We start from the raw sequence: 8,532 nt of genomic DNA on the forward strand, positions 1-8,532 counted from the left end.
TCGGCTTGTCACCAGTAGAAATTTCTTTCTTCTATTCGTGGAGTAATTCCTATTCTTTTCTCTTAAAAATCCCTGCCCTTACCTTATAATCAGGAAGGACACTATTTGGGTTTGGGCCTGGATTTGTGCTACACAAGTTGTAGTTCTTTTTTTTATCTCAAGTAGATGCTAATTGCCTCTCATTTCGACTTTTTCATTTTTAGGTTAACAGTATAAAGTGGAGTTAATCAAGTAGAAAGATAATTGGGAGAACCTGACAATGTGGTTGTAAAGGTCATGGGTTTTTGTAACTTGGATCAGGATCTATTTGATTGATCTTATTAGGATACTGTACTCTCATTTTGAAATGTGAAACACACTGGGTAATAAAGATTGGGGAAACAAAAATTCCATATAAGAAGTCATACTATGTTTTTTATTAAGTCCATATCTTAAAATATCTGATGGTGTCTTGAGAAATAAATAACATTGCAAAGTACTCTTTTTTAATAATACTCTTCTGCCTTGGGATAGTCTTAACTGAACATTTTTTCCACATAAGCAAAAAGCAAAACCATGAGGTCCTGGATTGGACATGCCTTCAGTTGAATAAATCCTCTGAAGAGTACAGACTTGATTTATAACTCCATTTGAGCCATTTACTTTACTGATGGTCTCTTCTCCCTCTATCCAGCATGGTAAAGTGCTGTCAAAGAAAACAAATGACTTGGTCTCTGTGTTTTGTGTAGGTGCCTAGTTTACCTGGAGTCCTTCGTGTTGTTCCCTTGTGCATATCTAACAGTGGCCTCTTAAGGTCGGAGAAAGGGTGTGCACACACTGCTGAGCAAATTGGAAATAAAACTAGGAAAGCTTGTGGAGAAAGGGCAACAAAGCAGAAGCTGTCTCCAACCCCCACCTTACCTTGCCTTTAGGTTTCTCCTCTTTGTTGTTTGTTTGTTTTTCTTCCTCAACAGATTAGCTCAGGCATTGGCATGGTCAAGATGACTTTTAATTGTTGCATTTTAATCTGTTGCTATAAACAGTAATGATAGAGATTGTGATCTGGTGGCTGTAGCAAGGGCCAAGAAGGTGCCAAGACTATATAGTGAGAAAAAGCCTGTCCTATTGTTTGGGTGATTCACACCAGACAGATGGGCAAAGCACAAGTAAAGGAAAGTAGTGAGATACCTGCTGTTCTACTTAGATAGGAGAGGAACAATATTTTGTGGGACCAAAAGCTCTTACAATTTGGGACACTTAAGAAAAAGAACACAAAATAACAAGTAAAAACTTGTGTAAAAAGTTGTTTAGAAAATGACAAAGGCCTGGCCGGCATGGCTCAGCAGTTGGACATCAACCTATTATCCAGGAGATCATGGTTCGATTCCCGGTCAGGGTACATGCCTGGGTTGCAGGCTCCATCCCCAGGAGGGGGGGCATGCAGGAGGCAGCCAGTCAGTGACTCTCTCTCATCATTGATGTTTCTATCTCTCTCTCCCTCCCTCCCCTCTCCTTTTCTCTCTGAAATCAATAAAAAGAAAAAAAGAAAAAGAAAATGACAAAGGAAATGGGAAAAATGACAAATGTAAAAGTGCTGACAGATACTACAAACATCATAAAATCTAGAAAAATAGCAATCTTATTAGTAAAGTGACTCTCCCACTGTTATAGTACTTTTTATCCCCATACATATGTCGAATTCCTAGTGCCGTAGAGCACCTTTGTATAGCAAATAACTCTGACTCTGCAGATTCTGGACTGGAAAGAGACAGTAGACTTAACCGATGTGGTTAAAATGTATATTATGATTGTAAATTTTGCATATCAACAAAGTGAGCCCAGCTGGGCGTGGCTCAGTGGTTGAGCATTGACCTAGGATCCAGGTGATTGGGGTTCGATTCCTGGTCAGGGCACATGCCCGGGTTGCGGGCTTGATCAATGACTCTCTCATCATTGATGTTTCTCTCTCTCTCTCTCCCTCTCCTTTCCTCTCTCTGAAATCAATAAAGATGTATTTAAAACAAACAAACAAAAAACAACAACAAAGTGATAGTGTTCCTGGAAGGTGACCTGGAGGGAGGATTTGCTACAGACTGAATTTTTGTGTCTCCCTGACATACATATGTTTAATCCTAACTCCCAGTGCAATGGTATTAGGAGGTAGGGCCTTTGGGAAGTGATTAGGTCATGAAGGTGGAGCCTGCATGAATGAGATTAATATCCTTATAAAAGAAACTCCAGAGAGCTCCCTCGCCCCCTTTCCACCATGTGTGGACACAGTAAAAAGACAGGTATGAATCAGGAATCAGGCCTTCACCAAACAGCAGATCTGCTGGCACGTTGATCTTGGACTTCCTATCATCCAGAACTGTGAGAAATAAGCTTCTGTTGTTTATAAGCCACACAGTCTATGGTAGTTTGTTATAGCGGCCTGAAAAGACTAAGCCAGGGCCCATGAAAGTAAAGCGTCCTGAAACTTTAACTTGCATTAACTTCACAGTAAATTTATCTTGTGTGCTGTGTGCATTTGGCTAGGAACTTGACTGTTAAAATTCAGTGAATATTTTGAGATCCTGTGCTAGAAAAATTGGAAAGATTTATGAGACACGTGATAATGTGGAAGGGAACCTATTTATATACTTCCATCTTAGAATTTTGAAATTTTGATCTATGTGAGTGCATTGCCTATTCTTAAGTAAATCATTTTAAGATAAAAAATTTAAAAAGGAACCAGTGAGACATGGTTTATTACTATTACCTTTGATAAGCTTCTTCAAATTATGCTGGGGTAGAAGAAGAGAAAAAAAATCAAGAGGTTTAAGAACTCTCAGGAATCTAACAGGGGCATGATGCTAGTTCCTGTGAAAATATCTGGACATCTCAACTCAGGCTTAGTTCTGAGCTGAAGGGAAGAAAGATGAGGCCACAGAGAACAGACAGGTAGTCAGGAGAGGGGTCCTTGTGGTCTCAGGAGATGAGCTCATTTACAAAGTCCATTCATAAAACCTTTTTTAGAGTGAGAGTAAAAGCCCCAGCCAAGCCATGTAGTGCTAAGCAGGATTCAGTAACTGGAAGGCCAGACAAGGCCCAGTTGAATGGCCTGGACCAAGATAACCAGAGGAGGACGTCTGCCTCCAAGTAGACACTAGCATGCCCCTGAGTTGCCCTATGCACTCTATGCAGTCCAAATAGTCCACCACAAGACAGATTGTGCACTCTTTAGGAGGTAGCCTCAGGCCATAGATGTGTGAGAGGCTTCATCCTTGGTCTTTTATGAGCTCCTGACCTACACAATTTGTGAACATAAAATGGTTGTCATTTTAAGCCACTACTTTTGAGACAGTTTATTATACAGCATCATAACCAGACCACTGTTCTCCATCCGTGTGTTTCTGAAACAAGAGACTAGATACTTTGAGCATAAATTATTTTTAACAGAGTTGAAATGTTTTTGTCCAAAGACCTGGAGGAATTCCCTTAGTGTATTATGACATATTGTTAGATGAGCAGATTGAGAGGCAATATAACCCTCAGAGACCAAGAGGTGAAATGCACTGCATTCCTGTTGTACAAGTACATTCCAGAAGTGCTGAACTCCCAGAGCCTCTCCAGCTTTGCTGTGTTCTTTTTTATCTGTGTGCATGTTATTCCTTTTGCAGGGAGTACTCTGCCCTCTTTCTCAGTCCTTCAGTCACTTTCCATCACCACCATCACCGCCTCCTCCTTTAACGGACTCCCCACAGTGTAAGTGATCCTCTTCTTTGTACAACCCCCTGCTTTGTCATTGTGAGTGACCATCACACTGCATGGTAACTGCCTTTTTGCATATATCATTCACAAGATTATGAAATTGTGAAAGGATTTCAATCTAGAATGGAACTGGGGATATAGAGTGGAGAATCTCATGCATGAGCCCTCAGAAGAATGGAACTTAAGAACTGAGAGACTTTATATATGCTTGATTTACAAAAGACCAAGACTTATCTCCTGACCACTGAACATCCACCAGAAATCTCTCCCATCCTCAAGCCAGCGAACCTACTGCTTGGATTCTGGCTGGACTTACCCCTCTTTGCATTCCTAAACCATAAATATAGCCCATCCCAGATCCCCAATGGACTCGCCTATAGCTTGATACAGCATGCATTTCCCAAATTGCAGTTTCTCTAAAATTCCAAATAAACTCAATTTATGGTTATTTGAGCTTGCCTCAGTTTATCTATTTAGGCTGACAAAATCCTAGAAGGTATGGAAAAATTCTTGTTCATTGTTGTACTTCTAAAGCTCTAACATTCACATAGAATCTGGTGTATTGTAAGTGCTCATTATTTACTCACTAAAGGGATAAATGAACTATAACATGTTCTTTACTGCAGGAATTCATTTAAGTGACCTTTACCTCACTTTAGTTTTTCTTAGTGTGTGTTGGCTAAATGGAACTGGACCTTTATTCTATTCTTAGAGGAGGGGAGGAACCATCCTATGAACCAATATCAAGGCTTGGGCTAGTGAATATATTGACTTGGTCATATAAAACCACTGAACATATTGACCAGGCTCCTTACGTTCTATGAGCCCCTGTAATAGCCAATATAAAGTGAAACCCAGCAATCCTGTCTGAAGTAATACAACTTGAGAAATATCTGAGCACTCTCCCCTTAAGCCAGCTCCTAGGTTAAACCTGAGCCTGTTTGGGACATGCCTCTGCCCTCTCTCCACAACTTGGGCCTTCAGGTAGCTGTGGTAAAGGGAAAGGTCTGGCTCCAGGAAGGCATTGAAAACACTGCACTGACCTGAATGAGGCTAGGCAAGGTAGCTCCGTGGCCAGAGATAGGGCCAGAAATCTATGATCGCATCACCTGGCCCAATTTTGGCTCTGCAGCATACTTCCCGTGGAATGTGGAAGTCAGACTCATTGATAAAATGAGGAAAATAGTAGTAAGAACCTCACAGGAGTGTTCTTGATATTAATGAGCTGATGAATGGGTAAAATGCAAAGCCTTTTACAAATGTTAATTATTGTTGTGAGCGGAAAGGGTAGATAAGACATACTTAGTAAAAATGTCAATAAAAGATGAAGAGTACTATATGAAGACGACAAATAAGTAGCTGCACCATTTACCAATGACCTTGGGCAAGTCACCTAATCATGTTTGCATCTCTTTGCTCACATGGAAAATGGAAATAAAAGTTGCATTTACCTACAATGTTAATATATGTAAAGTGCTTAACCTAGCACCTGGCATACACTGAATTCTCATTATAGATTAACAAAACACTACTGTGTACTCTTAAATGATCTTTGGAGGTTAAGGAGAGTCTTCCTCTGGAGTGTCTTCCAGGCTCACTACTATTTCCCATCTCTCCACACCCTCGTTCTGGGCCAGAGGGCAGCAATTTCTGACCCTAAATGCCTCCTCTGGGCTTATAAAAGTTATTCCTAAACCAAATTATGAAATCTTCCAAAGTCTTTGGGTCTTGGCCTTCCCTTGGATACTCTTCTCCCAGTTGGAACATCATGAGGGCACATTATGTAGGCACCTAAGTATACTCTCATATAAGTTGTAGTGTTGCTAATTTAGCCATATAATATGACTAGATAGAATGGGAAACAAGCCCTAACTACTTTTTAATTATCTCTAAAATATTTCTCTCCATTCTCACTGCATTGTCCTGGTCCAGACCTTTATCATTTTTTTTACGTGGGCACTATCTTCCTGACAAATCTCCATGTTTCCTGTCTGCCTCTAACCTCTGCATTCTACACATCTCACACTGCCACCCCTGTAAACTGTCAGGAATGAAAGCCTAACTGTAAGTGATTCCTCTGCTTAGTGCCTTAGCACATAAAGGGTAAAATCTAAGATCCATAGCAGAATATTCAGTTCCCATCTCCAAGGCACACTCCAAGGCACACTTCAGGCAACAGGAACTACACACACTATATTGCTTCTTAACTGCTCCATGCTGAGCCTATGCTCCCCTGGGTCTCCTCCTGGAATGTCATTCCCTAGGCTCTTTAGCCAGTAAAACATTTTATCCCTCAGAGCTAAGCATAGAGATTCCACTCAGACATTTAATTCAGAAACATCTACTTCCATAACACCTGGTGTGTAACTTATAGCACTTGCCACTTTATATTTTTATTAAAATGTGTTGGGTTACCTTTCTATTTATAAAATGTATTTATTGCAGAAAATTTTTAAAATACATAAAGAAAACCAAATGAAATCATCTGGAGATAAAGTCTACTACTGTTTTGAGGTGTATTTCCCAGTCTTTGGTTCTATGAACAGATTCGTGCTCTTTTGTCTCTTGCTCCCTTGCACACACCACACATATATTCACAAATGCACACTTGCCCAGTCTAACATATTTTGTAATCACCTTTCTGTTCCACTTGAAAATTCATTATAAGCTTTGTTATATATCCCTAGGTGTTCAAAGAGTAAACTCAGTGAGGAATAGGAACTGTGTGTGTGTGTGTGTGTGTGTGTGTGTGTGTGTGTGTGTAAAACAGATATATAGAGACATTTAGATAAGTCAGCAGTATATGATAAGCTCTCAATAATTATTTGTTAAGTTTAATAAAGCAAATGAACAAGCGGCAAGGGAAAGAATATAAGAACTGGAGCACATGGAAGGTACAGGGACAAAAAAGAAAATAAATTACTGAACAAGGCATTTGTGACTTTTAAATTTTTATATACTTTATACCAATTCTCACAGTAGCCTTCTGAAATAGCTATAACAGTTATTTACAAGTCAGGAAAGGGAAACTCAGAAAGGTTAAGTGACTTGCCCTAGGTTGTGCTCTTAGTAAGTGGCAGAACTAGTTTTGGGAATCTGTAAACTGTATTTATCTTAACACCATGTAACTTCTAAAAAAGGAGGGGCAGCAACAAGATCCCTGCTGAGGTCTGGGAGTGTGAAGCTGTCTGGCATGGTCCCTGGCACATAGCTGGCACCACGTGATTGTGGAACTGACCTGAGGACTAAAAATGAGAAAGAACAAGCAGAAGATAGCTTGTCTCCAGGGATAGGCGTCCTCAATCCACTTCTCTTCACCCTCACCATGCTTGCCTGATGTCTGAGAAAGCCTTTTAATTGATCTGCCTGCTTCCAGCCTACTCCCCTTTCACCCATTCTTCATAAATGGAAACTGATTCTGTTAAATAATTTATTGATTCCCTTTGCTCTTGGGGAAATGTTCAAAATATTTTCCTGACTTAAGAGGCTCTTCATGATCAGACTCACTTCATCTCCATTTTTACTTCTCATTTTTCTTCCTCTTGTACATTTGAAACCCCTCTAGATCCCCAAAAGTATGGGAACATCCCTCCCCTGCTTCCTCAGTAACTATTAGTTTGAGGCTTTCCCTACTAATTGTATTAGTTTTCTATTACATGTAACAAATTACCACATGGATAGCAGTTTTATACAACACAAACCCATCTCACTGTTTCTCTAAGTCAGAAGTCTGGCACAGTGTGGCTGGATAATCTTCTTAAGGTCTCGCTGGGCTAAAATCAAGGTATTGGTCAGGACTGTGGTTCTCCTCTGGAGTTGAGGTTTCTCTTTCAGACTTACTGGTTTTTAGCAGAATTCAGGTCCTTGTGGTTATTGGACAGTGGTCCCCATTTCCTTGTCCCCTTCATCTTCAAGTCAACAATAGGGCATCATATTCTTCTGGTGCTTTGAATGTCTCTGGTTTCTGCTTCCCTCTTCTGTTTTAAGGGTTCATGTGATGACGTTAGACATACTTGGATAATCAAGGATAACCTCTGTATCTTAAGGTCAACTACTTTATACACTCAATTAAATCAGCAAAGACTTGCCCTGGCCAGTGTGGCTCAGTGGTTAGAGTGTCAAGCCCACTCACCCTGGTGTCTTGGGTTTGATTACTGGTCAAGGGCACGTACCTGGGTTGCAGGTTTGATCCACAGCCCCAGTCGGGGTGCCTGTGGGAACCAACCAATTGATGTGTCTCTCACACATCAATGTTTGTCTCTCCCCCCCCTTCTGTCTAAAAAAAACAACAACAAATAAAAGGGAAAAAATACCCTCAGGTGAGGATTAATGACAACAACAACAAAAATCAGCAAAGTCTCTTTACCACATAACATATTCATGGGCATAACACCAGAGGGTGAAGGCCACAGGGGTCAAATTTCTGCCTACCCCACTGATCACTCCAAGTTTGGCTTAGGTGTCCGTATTATAGGACCCATGTGCATTTATTTCTCTGCTTCTATTTCTGCACTGTAAACTTCATGAGGACATTGGCTGGGTCTATTTTGCAAGTCAATGGTCTATTGGAGTCAGCTTGTACCAACTAGCAAGTGCCTATTATTAAATATTCAGAAAATTTGCAATCTGGCTGTTAAACATAGATATTATTAAAAATTATAAGTTTACAATCAAATAAATTCTATTTTCAAAAAGTAATCAGAACTCATTGAATCATATTTATTATACTCCTGTTCATTCTTATCTGCTCTCTTGAGCTTATTTTCTTTGATTGTATCTTTATGATAGAAATACTATTTTTTG

Source organism: Miniopterus schreibersii, assembly GCF_964146895.1.
Source record: "Miniopterus schreibersii genome assembly, chromosome: 12".
Classification (NCBI taxonomy): Eukaryota; Metazoa; Chordata; class Mammalia; order Chiroptera; family Miniopteridae; genus Miniopterus; species Miniopterus schreibersii.